This window comes from Pseudopodoces humilis, chromosome 3, assembly GCF_049639895.1.
Source record: "Pseudopodoces humilis isolate 2021_Gansu_Grassland_sample_001 chromosome 3, ASM4963989v1, whole genome shotgun sequence".
Taxonomy (NCBI): domain Eukaryota; kingdom Metazoa; phylum Chordata; class Aves; order Passeriformes; family Paridae; genus Pseudopodoces; species Pseudopodoces humilis.
This window is the reverse complement of record NC_142202.1, coordinates 38,478,115-38,499,465: the sequence shown is the minus strand read 5'-3', so window position 1 is coordinate 38,499,465 and position 21,351 is coordinate 38,478,115. Positions and strand designations below refer to the sequence as shown.

The 21,351-nt window shown below is 35.3% G+C and overlaps 1 protein-coding gene across 8 annotated transcripts in view; it reads right to left on the bottom strand.

The window, feature by feature from the left end:
• The window catches only part of QKI (QKI, KH domain containing RNA binding), a 152,269-nt gene that overhangs the window by 67,089 nt on the left and 63,829 nt on the right, over nt 1-21,351 (bottom strand). The window lies entirely within an intron of this gene.

Below are 21,351 nucleotides of genomic sequence, written 5' to 3'. Positions count from 1 at the left end.
GTTGGTTTTATTCACAATAAGGATTAGTCAGGTCCAAAAAACTTCAGCAGAACAGATGGATAGTTCTTTCCTGTTCCTCTAATACAGCCTTCAAGATGATGTGATGCCATCAGGAGAAACTGAACGTGAGCTTTCAGGAATGTCCCTAGCACAGAAATAGTTACAGGTTTCATACCAATGCATTAAAGGTTGATCAACTGTCCACAGTGAGAATGCCAAGGAGCTGATTTGAACATCAACAGCTGAAGGTAAGAAACAATCAACACTTTTTTAATTTTTCTAAGAAGAAAATCACTTATGACCCACCCAACAAATTCTCATTTTGTAGATCAGTTCAGAAGAAAAAACTTCAACAACTGTTATCACAAAAACTTTCCTAATATTAGAGCTACATATTTTTACACCAACTGGGTACTGCAAAAGTGTGTACCTGATAAGAAACCTGTCAATAATCAATAAAAGCTTAAATATATTCTTCCTCACACAGAATCATACAAGGCAGATTTAGAAAAGGGAGAGAGGCTGAGGTTCTTTTTCAACCAGAATCTCCTCAAATAATAGGTGATTTGAAAAAAATCACTGGAATGTTTACAACAAGTAAAACATTTACTTGCCTCTACCTCCAAAATTGCTGCATCATGGCTGTCAGTGCTCTTAAAGGAGAACTGAATAGCAAAAAAAACATTGGGCTTGTGCCCTATTTTGCTTCTTTAAGATGTTTGAGAGGCATTGGAGAGTTGGAATTATGGCTTCATTTTTTACCCTGTGATTGACATAAATTATTACTTCTTGTTTACACTTGAGACTGAAATTTCAAGAAGCCATAATGCAAGACAACCTAGTGAAGGAAAAACGGCCCAAGAATCAACAGAAGCTTAGTCACAGAAGAAAGAACAAACTTCTTTTCTTTCCCCCTCACCCCTACTTCTTCAAGTTCTCCTCCATCTGAGTGATGAGTAACACAAAAACCTTTTCCAGAGTTAAGCATTCTTGCACTACCACTATTTGTGATTTGCACACAAATTTATGTTTTAACATTGTGCATGCTAAAGAAAAGAAAAATGGAGAAAAACCCCAGAAATTTGACTGAGGTTGCATTTTAAAATTTTAAGATGAAAAACAGTTGGGGAAAGCACACTTAAAAGCCCACTTTTCAGGGACTCTTTATGGCTCAAAATAAGAAAATAAGTAGAAAAATAATTGTTAGAGTTCTCTGCAAATGGAAAAGAGTGAAAAATCCAGAAACTAGCTGGCTATAAAAGGGAGACAAACATGACTTTCTCTTCCACTACTAATATAGCCTGTGAGACATTTCCTGTGTATGCCACAGTGATCCAGTTATCAGAACAGCAATGCAATGCATTTTCTAAAACTTAGAGTATTTCATCTTACAACACTAGTAAAATAAATTAGGAATAAAATTTATACTAGATGCAAATGAGCAAAGAGTATAGTTTATTTTAATTAATGTCCATTACTGCTGGGGCAACTAGAATAGCTCATTAGTATTAAGTGAGATGGGATGGCACCATATGTTTCCATTCAAAAAAATTGTTCAAAGCCCCTTCCTATTCCTTCCACCCACACTTCAACTATGTAATTACCATACATGAAAAAGGAAAGGCTAATTTAATTATTTTTTTAAAAAAGGTAAATTTGAAATGCTGCTTGTGAAAAACATGCAATCATCAAGAAAAATGAAAGCACAATGCCTAAAAATAAGGAAAAGTACATCCTTAGAAAACTGTTAAGACAACAAATTCTCCTAAATTATATATCACTGAAAAACTACACTCAACCAGTACAGGGTTGCAGTCACTATTTAAGCCAAATCAGTGAAGTGGCTGAAGGTTCTCATCATTACGCATGGAATGTGATCTTCCTGAAATGCTAAACCACCATTAGGCCAAAGACCTGAGCACCTTTACCACAGGTCTGTTACTCAACTCAGCTCTCTATTATCAACAATTATAATTCACATTACTTCTCCAGCTGCAACATGCAAAAGGCACCAACTCAAACAATACTGGCACTTAATTAAATGCTCCAGTGGCATAATTCAAAAAGGGGTTATTTTGGTTGGTGGGTTCTGTTGGTTTGCGTTGGGGTTTTTTTTGGTGTATTTTGCTTTTGTGGTTTTTTTTGATTGGTGGAGGGGGCATGTTTGGTAGGGGTTTCTTTTCCCCACACATATTATTAGAAACAGAGAATGGAACTAAATAAAACCAGAAAAAAAGGCAACAAATATGTTTCTTTAAAATATTGAGAAAAGGCCTTTAAAAATGGACCACAATTAAGAAAACGATGTTTCATTTAGAAGTGACTTAGAGGCTTATAAAGAATCAGATTTCAAGATCACACAAAAAACTCTTTGAAAGCTATGAAAAAAAATAAAATAACGAAATTATAGGGTTTTTTTCTCCCTTCTGTTGAACAAGAATTACTTTCACCCCTACTTTTCGGGGTGAACTATATGGTGACATAGCAAGCTAAAAGTTAAAGCGAAAATATTTTAATGAAGACACTCATGTATCTCATATCATGGAATGTGAAGTTTAACTTTGCAGGTTGAGTCTATTTAACAACCAGCTGTCACTGAAAATAGCAGCCCTGGCTCTGCTACTTCCATTGAGCTGCCCCTGCTGCTTAGACAATTGCGCAGGGGCCAATTTAGGAAACTCACAAACTCAACTGACTCCTGAGGATGCACGTGAAGCAGTGGGAACAGACGTCCTAAGGCCTTTAACGGGAGCCGACCATCAGATTAATCCATAGTGCCATACCACTCACAGAAAACCTTCAATAATTTGCAATAGAGAGAAGATTTTCGTCCTCTGAGGACTACTAATATGATTAGAGCTCAGGCATTACTCCGCTTAAGAGCGTGTGAGCCTCTTCAATCCTACGTAATTTGATGCAAATTTAAGTAAAGACGCTTTGAATTAAATTCTAATTTAAGGATATCTGTGGTTACTTCAATATCCGTTATATCACCTTCTTAAGAAAAAGTGTATTTATATAGCAAAAAAATCACTTTAAGATTACCAAGCATATGAATGATACATATTACTTTTTAAAAAAAATTATGCTTTTAATACCCTTTCTGCTATGCAACACATAGTACATATGCAACTATTTACCTTAATGCCCCTCCTGCCTATGCAATTACTTCATATGAAGTATTAAATCCCATTTAAATGTTATGAAACTCAAGTGCCTGACTGACTTAGGGGAATGGGGGGGCGAGGGGAATATCTAAGTAATCAAGTAAGTACCTCAACTATCAGTTTCAATGTTATTTTCCACAGGAATTTGAAAGAAATTAATGTTCTGCTGTAATTTACAAACAATGCTTAGACCATATACTCAAACTTCTTGCTGCAAAACCACACAGTCTCACAGGGAAAGACACCTTCACAAAAAAGTGCTTGCCTAAGTCAGAAAAATCATCAGTGGAACTTGTTGATAGGATTTTTTTCCCTCTGATAGTGAAGCACTTTTTAATTATTCAACAAACTACTCTAATATTCAACGAAACTGAAGTTTCCAATACAAGTCATGCTCAGCTAAGCATACACAGTATAACCTCCATATCTTCCCTGTTCTGTCCCCAACCCTTACCCTGCATGCAGGGTTATTATGATTTTTTCCACTTTTGTAGGATGTCACATTCTTGTGATGGGGACAAAAAGCTGGAAACCACCTGCACTAAAACTTTATTGCCTGACTTAGTACCTGACACACAACTATTTAGCACACCAACACTCTCTCAAGCTTCACAAGGCAAGGCAGGCGTACTTTGCAGCTGCAGTGTATGCAAAGTAAAAAGTAGGCACAGCTCATCATCAATAAAAATGTTAAAGGAGACTAACAGCATGAAATACACAGACAAATCAATGGATGAAAAGAAAGAACTTCAAAAAAACATGAGGTGTCTCAAAGCAAGATGGGGTGGTTTTATTTGGGCACTTAAATACATATAAATTGTTTTAATAGCTTGCTCTAACATGATACAACATGCAGGAAAACATAGCTATTGGAGCTTTAAAACACTGCCCCATATTAGGCAAGAGATTACAGTCTCATTCTTCATTACTCTGAAGATACCAACAAATAACCTCTTAAATCTGATGATGAAACAGTACACAAATATTCAAAAACACAGTCATGCAACAGTTTTTTTAACATACCTACATAAGAAAAGGCACTAAGAAAATTAAGAATTACACCAAAAGAGAAAGTTTGCGCTGCATATGTTCACCCAGAGTCTGAAGAACAGCTAAATTACCTCTGAATAAGCATGTAACACTGGAAACTCCAGGTACAGAAATTATTAGCACAAAGCTCTACACTGAGCTTTTCACTTTGTACATTTCCAATGTTTCCCTTACATATGGGAATAAGCTTGGGGGTTTTTTTGTGGTATGTCACCAATCACACACAGTCCCAGGACATTGAATTACATGCATTCTGAAAGCTCTGTCTGTTCCAATGTTCACCCCATCCTCCAAGCAATTACGTGGCTCTTAACACTATTTATCACTTTTAATGCTAGCATGAAGAACTGAATTAACAGACTAGAATTCAAACATTTTGAACAGTTTGATACATATGAAAAATCTCAGCTGCAGAAAGTATGAAACTGTTTATCATCTTAGAAAATGTACTTGCAAAAATCACATTAGGGAAAAAAAAAGCATTAGGAAAAAAAAACCTTTTGTGACTATTGTCACAGTTTTGTGGAGACTTAACACCTTTTTCTCAGTTTCCTCCTGATCCCTCTTCAAACTTGCTGCATTTCCTGTTGGCTATGTTGCCCCACTTCCTTTTCAATACCCCCTCTTGAGTAGTCTCAAATTGGTCACACAGGTGAGCATCCTTTACTTCATTTTTTGAATCAAGCAAAAAAAATCTCCAAAACCCCTGCCTGTCTGAAGTGAGTTTAGCTTATTAGTTTTTCTGATTTAAGGCCAGTAACAAGACACACAACAAAAGTGTCAAAAAACTCTAATCATTAAAATCTGTTGCTGAATGCTGCTCAAAAATTCTACATGATTAAGATTTTAGTTCTCTGAGATTAGATGTAAACAAACCATATTGGAGTACCAGAATTTTATCTTTATCTTTACCAATAACCCATTTTCATTTTAGCATATAGGAATGTACAAAGTCTGTGATGCACAAAACCACATACAGTGAAAAAGACCCCAAACACATGAAATGCAACTTAATTACAGAATTATGATCTATTCAGCATCACAGACACACACACAAACACACTGTATATACATGTGTATAGGTATAAAAAAGTTTTTGTGATCTGTGTAAGATTTTGATAAATTAGATGGTACATTATGCTACACTGAAATTTTATTCTATACATCTTATCCATTATGCCTCGTTTTATACTTCAGCTTAACTCCAAGTAATGTTTTCACAGTTTTAGAGATTTTGACCAGAAGGAATAGTCAGGGTGATTTAATCTGGTCTTCAATATATCATAGGCCATTACTTTTCAACAGAAAAAGAACTGCTCTGACAGTAATCATTAAAAATTGCTTTAGAGTGTATCCAAGGTCATCATAACTTGACTCCGCTAACACATGGAATTAAAGTTTGTTTCTAGATGGATTCTTCACATTTTCTCTAAGAGAAATCTCTATCACTCAAAATCTGATTTAACAAAAATTCTTAGCTTTGAGGCACAGATATACCAAGGGCTAACTGGTAAATTCTCCTTACTTTCTTTCACAGTAAATTTCCAAATTTTACACCTTAACCTCATTCTCAGCTGCCCAAATGGCTAAAAAAAATGGACAGAAGGGATAAAGAACATCAATATCATTGCTATCTACTTAAAAAAAAAATCTTAGGTAGTTGTGCTCAGAGTGACCTCGCTAGAGAGAATATTTCAAACACCAGATGCACCAAGTACATTGTTAAGCAGCCAAAAACTGAAAGTACAAATGCGAGACATACTCTATAAGTCCTAACCATAAATAAAATATCATTCACATTTTCAGTTTTTTAGTTGTTGATCCTACATAGGCAGGATCTGAGCCTGCAGGAAATTATGATTCATTGTGTACCTCTGCAATAAAACTAAGTTTTATGACATGCTTTCAGCAGGACTGTTTTCATCAGAAAGAAAAAAGCATGTTTAGCAGGTGTATATATATTTCAAATGACAAGTACCATCAACTCAGATTATAGAGGGAGACAGAGGGTCTGAATTCTCCACAGTGGTACATAAACCTTGTCAAAAGGATGCTTAACAGTGTTCTTCTGGATGACTATTTGGAGAGCTGCAAGCTCTCAACTTCTAGCTTTATCATGTCCTAAAGCTTAGTGATAGAAAAAAGTTTAACTTTTTTTTCAGAGTTACCAAGACAGTGAGCTTTTCCTATTTGACCAAGCGAATAACTTAACATAAGCATTTTTGTCCAACTTTTTAATGAAATTTGTGAAAAACTGTCCATGGGGTGAGTGCAGAAAATTACCACATTTGTGCAATGTAGATGGCATTTCCCTAAGGGGAAAAACTCCTGAAAACCGTAGACTGGAAAAGAGAATTCCCATTCAGTCTTAGACTTAGGAAACTCACTCTGGACCACAATCAGACACACAGCAATTCCTCCCAAAAGGGACTGCAGGTCCTATAAAAATAGTAAAGGACATTAAGCGAAAGCATGCTTGTGGCAAAAAAGATACAGGAAAGGGAATTGCAAAGTTCTGTTCTTTAACATGTCGTGACACAGCATATAATTTCAATACAGAAATTCTCCTCTCTTCAAGAAGATCTGCATATAGAGATTATGTGAAAACATAGCAAATTAATATCTATTCAAAACTGGATATTACAACGTTATTTCAAAATTTTGTATATGGACAGAAAATTCTCTGAAAGTGAATACAAGAAAGAGTTCCTCAAACTAGTAACTGAACTACATAAAGAAAATACTCAATAAATGCTGACAAATATTTTTCACATGAGCAAAGTTAATGAATCATAATCAGAACAACATAAGCAGAAAAATATGACAGCCTTGTTGCATTTTCTTTACAGGGAATAAAAAATGTGGCGTGTCCATTTAAGACTATTCATTCTGGAAGAACAGTCCTCGACTTTATTTGAGGCTGGGAATTTATACTGAATGCATGATAGTCTGAGGAAACCTTAACAGAGTGTCTTTGGTATTACAAAAACCATCTGTGGCTAGACAGTGTGGGCTGCAGTACTCACCTACGAAGTGAAATGACTATTCAATGTTTGAGCAGAGGCAGCCATCTAATCACTGCAGAACCTAATCCTAAATGGATGAGCTAACACAGTTACACTAACACTATGCTGCAGCACTACTGTGCCATGAGGTAGGTCTGTTCATCTGAATGCATGTCAAACTCGCCTTCCATGGGTTATTTTTACAGTGCAGAAAAAAAGAGAACTGGGGAAAAAAACTGTTAAAGAAACAGAGATAATTGCACTTCAAAATGCCAGATCATAAAACACCTTATCAAGTTCTTATTTAATGCTTATCACTGTTTACTTGGCATGAAAGGGCAATTGTGTAGCAAGTAGGAACAAATCTACATTTATTGACTTTATGAATTACCTACATAAAACACAACCAATAATCATGTAGCAACTCATCACTAAATAGAATAATTTAATGAAATTTGTCAGTTAATATGCCCAAAAGAACATTTACTTTAAAAGAAAAGCAGACTACTTAAAAAAATCCTAGTTATGATCTAGTATTCTTTCTGTATACCATGATCAATTCACACTATTACAATTTTTTTTCCCTAAGCCTGATTTTTTACACACTTTGCTTGCATCCTGTGAGATTAGAATGTTCCACTACAAAATAAAAGCTAGCTTTCTTCTTTTTAACAATGACTGTTTAGGTTTTCAACAAAATGAGAAAATCTTTCAAGTTTCCACACCTTTTTTTTTTAACAAACTGTTTTATCTGTAATGATTTTTTTGTTTGTGTATGGTTATCTCTAAGACCAGTCATTACTGCTAACCATTCAGTATGTGCAATATGCCTTCTGAGCAAACTTTACTAATTGTGCCTAATTACTGCAGGCAACCACCCTTACTCTGCATGTGACCTCTATTCACCTAACAGCTGAAGCTCTGAAGTTCTACTTGAGTTACCATGCACTGCCATATCCACTGAGCTCCTCAAAAGAATTTTGTGTACACGCATTAAAGCTGCTACAGTAATTACTCCTTTTCACTTACTGTTTCACATTTTTGGCCAAATTAGTCTAGCATCAAACATTCAGTTTTCACTCCAGAATAAAGCTGTTCAAGCTTGCTGAACACAGACCTTCCAAATTTCACAAGGAAAGCAACCAACCCAATTCCTTAATTTCTTTGGAAGAATGAAATGCAAAACATTTAAGTGTTACTATAACCATTTTATACCCTTTCCTACTGCCTACTGATATTGTTTGTACATTTCACTATTAGAATATTCTTCAGCATTGGTATCTGAAATAAACACAAACACCAAATCTTCTGTTAACTTCTTTGCTTTACTCCTCCTTGTTACTTCTGTTTAGATATACAAAAAAGAGCTGCTACTTAGAGAAGTCCATCTCAGACTGCATTAGGAAATGTGCTTCAGATACTTGGAATAGAAAAACTCAGTCAAAAACTTTAACTACAAAAAAAATCTGCAATGTAAGATACCATGTTATGATACAACAGATTTTCAAAAACAACTAAAATACTGACCAATGGTACCAGATGCTTCACACAGAGGAACGAGAAGGAATAAGATAAAGCAAGCATCTTCCAAATTTACAATTCTAACACTGCAGTTGAGGTTTCTTTTTTTTCTGTTTCTACTGTAGCCACTGTTATTAAACAGCAGGATTCAAGAGTCACAAAGATTTAAAAAATAAATAAAATAACCAAAGCTCACCATACACTACCACACCAAAAAAGACAAACTCGTCACTAGGTTTATGAAAAAAACAAAGCTGTCTCCAAACAGATGAAAATACCCTGTTAATTTTCTTCACCTCACATCTTCTCCACCAGATAAACGAGGGCATTATCACTGTTTAATACAAGTTTTAATTGAGTACTGTCACTGGTGGGAAGAAAAGTGTGGAACCACTACTTTCCATATCAAACAAAGCAGGTAATTAACAGCTACTCTGGCACAATCCCTTATCACCAAAATACACAACACTGTTAAGTTCTCTCAATGCGAATGCTTTGCTTCAACAAAGGAAAGTTGATGTTTCAGGGTCACATTCACTCCTTTAATATACAGGCATAAATTTACTGCTCAGTCAGACACCTATAATTAAATACAAGAAGAATATAATTCTAATATTCAGACAGGCTTGCATATGAGTGGGATATCTCCTCCTTTAAAGATGATTGCCTTTCATTTTTTAGTTTCAAGCAGCTACAGTTCACTTAGTTTTGATTACATAGCAATTAGATATGCAAATACAAGAGATCTAAAAAAATGCTTTTTCAAATGTCAGATTGTAAGCAATCAAGCTTATTCTTTTCTCCTGTACACACAAGCTATTCATTAAATAACTATTGTCTTAAAAACATTCCAAGAGATTTCATTTATCAGTGTTTTAGAAGCAAGGGGAGTACACATTACGCAGAACACCGCTCATCAGGGAGTGAAATGGATCTTACAATTACTTTAATATATTCATGATAGTGGTTAACTAAGTTGAAACTAACTACCGTCTTCTTTGGGCATTTTTCCCACCATTTATCATATGTATATATAGATGATATGTTGTTATCAATAGCGAAACTCACTGTATCATCAAATTAACCAAAACTCATTTGTTTATATATTTAATGACAAATGTGTTAGTAATGAATGTTACAGCTAAAATCACTGAATTTTTAATATCAATATTTTTTCATCCTACATAGAAAATCGAATCTGAATTATCATCAATTATTTTTTCATTCTATTTTACAAATACACTCATATAAAGGAAGTCACTATGAAATGATGTGGTTAGTATAGTCTTGGCAGGAACAGCCATTCTGACACCTGTCTTTTTTCTCCCCTAAAGGCTCACAGATACTTTTTCTTTTACAAGCACAGACTTAGAACTTCCCATGCATGTAGACCACATACAGGGTCTTAGTTCTTTGTGACACATTCCACTTGGAAGCAGACCACAGCTTGATATCCACTGATGCTTGTTTAAAAGGTGGGAAAGGATGTTTGGCAGCAGCTCTGAAGAGATCAGGAAAGAGCAACTACTGCTAAAGTATATGGACTGGTCTATAAGATATTCTTACCCACAGCTATGGACAACCACTGACAGTTTGAAAACTTGCTCTTGGCAAAACTCTAAAACAGAAGAATACAATGGGATGGGGGCAGGGGTTGGTCGGTTATTTCTCTAAAATATCACAAAATCACCTCCAAGCTAACAGGAGACGGAAAAAAAGATGTATTCAAGTGACTCAGCTGTGCAGAAATCTACACTAACAGCAGAAGCTGAAACAGTTCTTTCCTCAGGCTGAGCTTTCAAGCTATGTAACTGAAGTTAAAAAAAATATGTTTTCCTAGCTGATTCCATGATCACCAACCACGCTTCAAGATGTCTCTCACAGGAGCACAGATCCTTCTTCAAAGTCAGGAGAGCAGCAAAAATTACAAGAGATGCCTGATTCAGAGGTCTGTTTAAAAACCTGAAAAAAATCAGTTTAGCTCTGCAGCCCAGCTGTAGGCCCCAAAACGTTCTGCAAAGTCAGATCCAAGAGAAAGGTGGAAAAACTTTCTACAAGAACTGACATTTATGAGTGAACATATTAATATGTATGTGGCAAATTATTTGACATTTTGAGGGTCTTCAAATTTTTTTCTTTCCTCCCTTTAAATACTCAATGGGATTTTCCTTCCCTCCCCTTGCAATATAGAAGCTTCATTTAACCAGTCAGTGAGGTAAAACTCATTGCCTGTCAGCTTGCTGTTGTTGCCCATGCAATGTTTATATTCCTTCTGTTGCTTCTTCTCTAAGGGTCACTATAAACAACTGTTAGAGCAGCAAACATAACCTGTGTAATTTGAACTCCTACCCACTACAGCCTAACAAAAAATTATACAGCTGACAGGGGAACCTGAATAATTCCTTCCCAGCGGTGCCCCTGCAAACACTCCCTCATCTATTACATAGTTCTCCAAGAAGACACTGGGAAAATCCTGTATCTAGTACTGTGGAACACCAGGATCTAAAAAGCATACTCAAAATGCCACATTCCTGCCAATTTCTGCATCTGGCAAGATTGGCAATACAGCACTTTCCAGTCAAATTTGCAATACTTAATACTCTGACTTCCAGAAACAACCAGTTACAAGTGAGTTTAACAGGAACACATGTAATATGTCACGTATGACTTACTTAAAATCATTGCACCTTATTCTATCTGGTAACTTTAAATTTTATTACTTATTTTGGTTTGTAATACAGACTATCTTAAGATCTTTTCTGATTCATGCTGTTGTGAATCAATGTGAGCTAATACATTTAAGTTCTAGGTCTTCTTGTCAGTCAAAATTTAAGTGAACATTCAATTTCAGCATTGTCAACTTGAAACACAGGAGTATCTCAGCCACCTCAAAGACTGCTTGGTCATTTATTGACCACTTACTAGATGAAAAATGACTACAACACACTTTACCTACACAAAAAAACCTCTATTTCCCTCTATAAAATTTAATTTTAAATCCAAAATTTGTCAACTACTAGCTTTTAGTTCTTCAAACTATGTATTAGTAATAGTATATTTCATAAGTTAAGCAAGCCAATTAAAATATCTCCTCAGACCCCCAATAGCCAAAAATTAAATTCCCTTGAATACATATGGTTGTAAATACGGGAACATTTGAAAACAATAGCTCATAATCTTAAGTGGCTCCAAAATAATTCAGTGAAGTGGATCAATTAAAAGAGTCAGGTACTGCAGGTGAATTCAGTCAGCTAAACATGGTTTTCATTCTTTATCATATTTATACCCTGATTGCCACAAAAGCATTAATTGTTTCTGTGTGGCTGCAGGCCTGAGCAGTCCAGATAAACATTTATAAAAATACTCCAAAGAGCCCAAAGCAGTGGCAGAGCTGTTATTAATTATATTATGGGTTCCATCTTTCAGAAAACTATTTTTTTCTTATTCAAGAGAAACACGCAGTTGCTGAAGTTCACAGCAACTTTACCACAGAATGGATCCAGTGCTGTCACTGCTTACCTATCATAGTGTTAAAAAAAATCCAACAAAGAAATCACCATAATACCAATATCAAATCAATATCAACGAAACTAATTTTTAAAAACCCCTCCAGATAGTTAAACAACCACATATCAGAACATCCAATTCCACACTGACCTCACTAGAAACAATCATATCAATCCTGTGCCACAGCATATGATCACAGAACACAACAGAAATATTAGAAGAAAGTAACACCTACATCAGATTTACCAGACAGAAAAAAAAAGAAAAAAAAAGGTATAATAATTTATGTAAGTATTTACATCCAAACATTTAAGTTATATGCACTCACTGCCCACATGCCAGATAAAGGCTCTCAATTAACAGGCTGTTCTTTGCTCTTGAAGAAAAATCCCTTCCATTTGCGCATGCAAAAATATCACTAGCATGCTTGTAAAATGATGCATAAATGAAAGGACAGTTTGGCTCGTAATTACCCCATCTATTTTTAGTTGTGTCAAGAATCAAAAAGGTTTCAGGAATTCCTGTTAAGATACTAATTAATCTTAACCTTTTATTTCTGCTCATTCCTCATGGGACACCTACAACTTATCTGCAGACACCTCTAGCCAAAGGTGTGAGACCAACTTCACTATCTACTCTCCACATGTCTTCAAAAGCTACTGCATTCAGAGTTCACATTCCAGTAACTTCAAGGCAAGCAAACTGATGAATTAGCATTATCACCCTGACTCTCAGGAAATAATTTTCTTCAGTATTTTTGCTGTTGGATTTTTTTCTTCTCATTCAGATAGTCTTATGCATGCTAAATAATTTAAACTGCTAATTAGTAGCGTGTGTCATTATTTTCTTTTGCCTTGTGTAATCTTTCCTGCCTGCATTACTCAGATTCCCCAGTTACAACTCTTGTCTTTAAACACCAGTGTTTACATCATTTGCTACCATCATGAAACTATATAAAGGGTTGCTAGAAACCGAAAGTCAGTTTCATGCACTTTTGTGTCATCTAACTGTATTTTCAGAAAATAAATGAAGCATCATAGAAATTAACCTTCCTTTTATTACAATAATTTATAAAGCACGTGACCAATGAGAAGGAGGTAGTCAAGGACCAAGATGGAAAAAGACAGCCAGAGAAGATTTCTAGAGAGAACTGAGAGGAGCCTTATGTCAAATCAAGGAAAATTAATATAATTTATGAAACAAGGGAAAAATTAATGAAAGGGAAGGAAAAAAAAACCAGCAAAGTTGATCTAGGTTCAAAGTATCAGAAACACTAAGAAAAGGAAGGAAGGGAGGAAGAAAGGAAAATAGGGATACTCAGGCTCCCCAGGGAAGTGGCCACAGCATCAAGCCTGACAGAGTTCAGCAAGTGTTTGGACAATACTCCTGAGCACATGGTGTGACTCTTGGGGTGTCCTGTGCAGGGCCAGGAGTTGGACTCAATGATCCTGAAAGGTCCCTTACAATTTTGTAGATTCCATGATTCTATGTAAGACTCAGTAAGAAAAAAAAATTCCCGTAGCTTTCGCTGTGAAAATGTAACTGGTCTGTGAATTATTTTGGGTTACTTTCCACAGTACTATACATACATTCACTTCCCACAAACTTCAGTTTTTCACACATCAAAACATCCTGATGTTTCCCGGCAACTGTGTCAAACTCTTGACATTTTTACACTGACTAGACATCTCCTCCCTGTACTGATTCCATCCATTCTTATCAAATTTTGTACATAATTCTGTAACATCTTATGAAACCAATCAATAATCTGGAATTTCCATTTTTTCCTACACCCAGATTTTTCCTGTTAATTCAGCTGCCAGTTAAACCATTCTGTCAAGCCCATGAAAGCTGCTGTCTGAAGGCAGTTACTGTTTAGCAGATCTTTCAACACCCAAAACCAGCCTAATGTTTTCTTCATTTCAAGCTATTAAGGTTAGGGCAAGATTTTTTTTGTCATGTAGGAATATAGTGCTGGATTGACTTATGAATCAAATTACATTCAAGAATCACTAACATCAACAAATGCATCAAGAAAGCATGAATTCTGTGTTTTGTGTTTGTTCCATGGTAAGACTGTGGTACTTAAATCATAATTTAAACAGAATATCAGATTCTACTAAGTTAAACAGTCTCCAAGCATTGCTTGGAGTGTTCTACAGTGAGAGTAACAAGTTCTCTCTAACAGAAAAACAGATTTGTGTACTTGGCTTTACTAAACATTTAAATAAGCTTTCATCCTTTCATGCATATACTTAACATACACTTTAAACAGAACTGTTTTGAATTGAAAGCAAATTTTTTAAGATATATTCAGTGTGCATGCTCTTCAGTGAGTCCTGTATTTATGAAAACATTCCTCATTTACTGCCCAAAAAGATGAGAAAAAATATAAAAATTAGAAGACAGAAGCTGCTAAGTTCTGTCATGAAAGGTTAACAAAAAATGTCAAAACCATCTGTCAATAAATGCCTCCCTCTACCTTAAAAGTAGATATTATTATATTAATAATATTTCATTCTAGATATAATATTGCAACAATAGCTGGATAAACTCTAAAATGATGATATTGTCACATCCTTATTATCCACACAGCTACCTGAATTTCATTCATATGCTTAATGTACGGTACTGTAGGATGCTCACAGTGGAAGTGTAGCCTGTGATTAAAAATATCCATTTCAATCCAAGTCTAGGCATGACAAAGACTAACACTAAGCCAGAAAACCTAAGGAAAGTCACCATCTATAAACAAGTTTAAATAGCAAACTGATCACTCATTTTAGGAATTACACTTTGTGATTGTTGTCATACAGTTGGCAAGGAATCCAGCGTCTTGCTGCAATGAAACAGATTACTTGTCTCTATTTGGAAAACAATAAAATACCACGAAGTCAAATATCTCCATCTTCTAAATATTCAATTTGTAATTTAAGTATTTGGTTTCAGCAATAGTGTAATCTTATTTTGGGCTTACTCTTTTACCCCATGCTAAAGAGCCTTCCCATCAGTCTCAATAAAATTGCTAAATAAGACCCAGAGGAGCCATATCCACTATGGTAAGTAACAACCTGCCTGTATTCTGCCTGGCAGAAGCCACCTAAAAAATCAGGCAAACCAATAACTGCCAGGTACTGCCAGCTCCTCAGGAATCACACAGGCATGCTTGCCTTCCCCCCTGAAACAACAAGCTCTAACTCCATTCCCACATTTAAGCAGGCTCAATCTTCATGCAGGCACAAGAGAATTCCCACAAGCCTCCAACTCAGTACGGTCTTTCCCACACAGAATTGCAAGCACAGTTGCATAGTACTGAACAAACACACTGAAAAAGCAAACCTGAATACAAATTGCTTCTGGTAAGCAATATTATCACAGCATTAATTCTTAAGAAAGTTAGAAATGTTAGCATGAAAAAAGTTTCAGGTTACAGTAGATTTTCATTATTTAAACCTTGCTTCACTACTTTGCTAGGCAAAGTAAAATGCAGATAGATGTTTGCAGACAATTTCGTCAGAATCTCAAAGCAATTCTGTATGCAGAGTCTCCCAAGCCTTTCAAAACTTCTGTTCAAATGCCAGATACAAACTGCTGGGAGCTGAAACCTGGTCAACCTTTTAGAACACAATTAACACTCCCTGTGCTTCCCACCTCATAAAAGCTTAGGACTAATTCTGCAGAAAGAGAACTTCTGCTATGCTACAGGATGAGTCAATTCCCGTTCAATAGACAGAGCATTTTAATTTATAAACCAGACTTGTTTACACACAGATGTTCAGGCAATGATTCAGGGTTCCCTTGATATACTTTCTTCCACTACACTTTATGTTACTTTTCTCCAATTTCAAAATAATCTAGATTCTCTCACTGCTTGCTCATAACGGTTTTTCTTCACAGGGAACTGACAGAAAAACAAATGTAAAAAAAGCATAATATAAGCTGATTTCAACTAGCGGGGCTTTGATTACACAGTCTACACTTTCCAGTGTACTCAGAGGTATTAAAAAGAAGTATTAATTAGCTCAATAACCAATTTAACTGCTCTCAGAACAAAACTACATATAATGAATTTTTGGTAGCAAAGTTAATCATAGCCAAAGGCTTCAGCTACTTTCCACATTACATAGGAAAACCCATGTCTTAGTGTTAAAATCTGCTCGGAGCTGCAACTTTGTATTGAGCACATGTAGAAATATATCCAGTATACACTGGATATATTCAGTATGTAGCCAATAAAGGGCAAAAATATGTATGAAATAAACCATCTAACAGATGCATTACATCAGATATGTGCCAGTAATTTTTTCTGAAAGACTAAATATTGCCTTCTAATAATTTTTAAGGTCCTCAGGCACCTAATTTTTTTCCCTTCAAAATAAAACCATTCTGCTCTTGAAAGTAAGAGTGTTCCCCTGGCTGCTATGAAAATACTCTTGAAATAAATTACTTCAAATAAGAAGCGTTTGTCAAACCTTATATAAAACTTCAGGAAAATGTTCTCTTCTTGTAAAATTTGCATTCCCATACATAACTATGCTAGTTGTGCCAGTTCTTCACTACTGTCATCACAAACTGAACATTTATTACTTAAAGAAAAGATGTATGAGGGTAAGATTCCAAAGATAATACTCTAGAAACTCTGGAGTACAGAACTCCCATGAACAGGCTTAAAAGGAGTCTCCTGTCAGTGAGAAATAACATCTATTACTTTCATCACTGTCTAGTAAAATCTCTATTTAAAAGAATTAAAAATTCACTAATCTTTAGCACTGAATTATATAATTCAATCAGTAGCTTGGTAAGAGGACTTTTTTTTTTGTCTCTGCTATCAGCTGAAAGTGTAAACTCCTGAAAGGGTCACTGGCTCAAATATTACCAGAGATATAACTTGAGAGACCTCTGTTTTGTCTGTGAAAAGGGAAAAAGGCCATGCTTTAACAATTCTTTAATAAAAATAATAAAACCCAGCTTTACAATTTCCCCTGTATTCAAAATAGTTAGTTACAAATTATATGAACGTTTTGAAATTAGAACAGAAAAGTCAGTTTTCTGAAGTACTCACTACTGAAAAAAAAATTAAAATATTAGCTTACAAGCAACCAAAAATATTTTCAGCATACCTTATGTTTTGCAATGAACCTCTAGGGAGACAAAGCAGTATCAACCACCAAGTATATTCTTAAACATCTGTATTAAAACAGCAGCTGTGATACAGCGAATATGTAAGTTTACATGAATACTTCTTTTTTTTTAGAGTTAGTTTAAAAATAAAAGGCCAGTTACTGTAGTAGCCAAAAATTAAATCTGAATGAAAAGAGTCTCCCAAGCCTGATCAGTTTGATAAATCAAACCTAATTAAGACATACATGCTTATGAAAAAGTATGTCCAGAGGAAATGTCACTATAGAAGACACTGAAGTTTATTGTTCCCAGGGTAGTATCCTAAGCACTTAACTCTGAATGCTTAAATTTTTTATTCTGAGTTTATAACCTGAATGCAGTAGATTCAGGACACACTAAGGAGTCTGCCCATACAATGGCTTTTAATGGATAGTAACAGAAGTTGGTGGCAATTCAAATGAATGTAACAGTCAAACACAACTTTGATTTGCAACAGAAACTAACAAAGCAGAACTCAGCATCTCAAACATGCTGACCTGCTGCTCCGACTGTCTCAGTTTCCAGTAACTAGAGGTCAGTTTTAATAAACAGTATCCTTAAGGATGGACATTGACAAGGGATTTTGCTAGTTATAGTTCTAAGTGTAAAAGTAAGCATCTGACTTACCTCCAGAAACTTCACCAGCATTGTCAAAAAGCATTGTTTTTTAAAAAAAATAAAAGAACAGTCATTCTAGTCATGTATTATGAATATGAAACTGTTTTCACTTTCACATGTCTCTGTCCCCAGCCATTTAAAGTATTTTTTCCCCTAATATTCCTACAGGTACTGTAACAAAATTTTTTTACAGCTGTGATTCCAAACCACTGTTTGCCAGCACAGACAGATGTGATCATCAAACACCACTGGCATGTTTTTGTGTAGAGGCACGTTTTAGAGGCAACAGGACTCAGCCAAGGAATTTACTCCCAGAATACAAAAACAATGATGGTTGGTCAGCCTTCTATTTTGAAACGCAGAGCAGCTTCATTTCCTCACATATGCTAAATATATTCCATTTCAACATGCATGTCAGCACCAGAATTTTTCATTTGTTCAACACAGTGCTTTTTATAGAATATAAAAGTTAAGCATCTTATAATTAAGGTGGCAATAACAGGGCTTACTCAACAAGACAGTACAATGTATTATCCAATGTCATTAACATCACTTTATTAGTGAAACAGAACATTTAAGCTTTTCTATTGGAAAACAAAGCTTATCAGACAATATTTCTAAGCCTAAAAGGTAAAAAAAATATTACAAATATGTAATATTATACAGCATGTAAATTTAAAAAAATATCCTGATCCCAAGACAAATTTTTTCCTATCTGATATTTTCCTCAAACTTTGTGCAGGGACAAAGAACAGAGTTTTTCTAATTCCCTTATAGCTATACTATAAAAACCGAAAAATTGAGAGTTGAAGAAATTGAATTATATATTTATTGTAACAACTCTGCACAAGTCAAAGGTCAAGACTGGTACTAACTGAAAGCATGTCTTTCATGAAACCTTATGTTTCTGCTTGCAAGGTGAACAGGATTCTAGGAACAAGTAAGCTGGAACAAGTAGGTCAGAAACCATAAATCAGTTCAAATCATCTAATACAGAGTGAAGTGCAACAGACTTAAAGCTGGTACAAAGGATGAAGGCACAGAGTTCTTCAAATTTAGAACTGCATAGCTGCTTGCTCTATTTGAAACTACCAATTGTAAGAAAAAAATTCTGTGCATCATAATGAGATGGCTTCCCCATGAAGTAAAAACAAATGATGCTCTCTCATCACACTGTTCTAGGGGAAATTCTTGTCTAAAAGTAGAAGGAAATGGAAAAAAAAACAACAGAGCTGACCAAGGCTGCCACAAGTCAGCAGTCTGATGCTCTTGGGCTTCATACCCCTCTCCAAAACGAGATAATGGGAGTGTGTTAAAGAGCACAGGGCTGACTCCCTATGGGCACATCAATGCCTATTTTATGGAATTAATTTCAGACAAGGGAAATGTAAAAAAATGTTTTGCTTATCCATCATTGGACAACCATCACTATAAGCTTTCTTTTAACTGGTGTGCAAGTTAGTAGTTTTTTCTCTACCTAATGAAAGGTGTATTTAGACTACGCAAAAAAATGCCTTGGTCTTAATAAAGTTACACATTCATTAGCTTTTGATGAATGCCTGCAACCCCTTTCCCCTCCCCAATAATCTCCTTCAACTACCCCTAGGCCCTAATCACAGTATTCTCAGTAATTAAGGTTTTGATTTTAAATTTGTTGAAAGCTGCCTAGAGAGATGTTCTGATTACCAGCTGAGCCTAAAATACAAATGATTTGAGGATTTCCCCTGGTTTCTGAGGGGAATCTGTCAGCAAGTTGTAAGATGTGATGCCAGTTCAAGTGTTTTGGCCACATGACAAGGATTCCAAATTCATTACTTCTTTCACAGGATCACACAGCAAAGCAAAATTCTCTGCAGAGTATATCTGGATGGTTTATTTTCCAGCATGTCAGTGTTTCTATTTTCTCTTGGATTCTGCAACCACTAGCAAGGCAGGAAAAGTACATGGACAGTTTATTCAAGTATTTAGTACCATGCAGCTTTCATGCAAGATTGACACTGCTTTAGTAATTATTCCTTCCCACAACCAATAAGCTTTCTTTGATAATTAGCATGGGTAAATCAAGTTTGCAGGTACAAATTATACTCACAAAATACACATAAAAAATTAACCTGCATCTCTCTTATCTCCTCCAAATTTTGTGAAAAAAAATCTCAAATATTGACTTTTCTAAACAACACTGACTCTAGAGAAAGGAAAGGGTTTTAAAAAAAGAATTAGCGTATCCTAACCTGCCATGAAAAAAACAGTATTACTTCTGTATTTTATACTTTCATGTTCATTAGCATTTTGAAGTACAACCTGCAAAGAGAGAAGCCATTTGAGAAAATGAAAAAAGGTGGTTATTAAATGCACTGCAAGACTAAGGAGTTCATCTCTAAGTATAATTCATCAGGAAAAGAGGCAACAGTCAACAGCAAGAAGCGTACTTGTGCCCCAGACTAACGGATGTCATTCATTCCTTCTTTTGTCTGCAATCGCCATGTCTTCAACCAGCTTCCAAATCATTATTTTTACAAGAAGCATCTTATTGGTGTGCATCATAATCAAGGATTATGAAATTATTCCTACTTCATCAACAGTGGTTAGCACCAAAAAGTCTGCTCTGAAAAATTTAAACTAATGACCAATAATAATCACCACAGGAAAGCAAATGAGGTGAAAATATTAAGAATGGATGGCATGAAAATCATTTTTCTGAAGAAAATTATTTGGCACTCAACACTGGTTTACAACCTATATCATATTGTTTGGTACACAAATACATTATAATACGATAACATTCAAATACATTTCACACTAACTGCAGTATTATCCCATTAAATTCTCAATGGTCAAGTACTTTATGTTTAAAAATTATGAGAGAGCCAACTTTGAAGTTGTGATGGGCATTTAAGTGCTGACTGGATCAATTTCTACTTTTTAATGTGTACGAGACTATCTGATCTGCCATACTTGTCCTTGTTGAAGGTAGTTTTCTTACTAAACTCAAAAAAACAGGTGACTCACTCAGGTGATCTCAGTTCTTCTAATCTTTTTCTTAAATACAAAACTCCAGTAACTCCCACTGCCTATTCTTATGTGAATAGTCAAAAAATACTATTAGAAAAAAAAAAAAAATAAAAAAAAAAAAGAAGGCATGGAGAATAGGGCAAATCAGTCCAAAAATATATCCCCAGAATAAACCTGCCAAGCTGTCTAGAGAAATGACTCCCCACAGGACAGGACAGGTTTTGAAGCCACCTAGACATGGTCCTAGGAAAGATGGACACGGTAACTCTGCCTGAGGAGTGAACCTCCACCACTCTGTGATTCTCAAACAG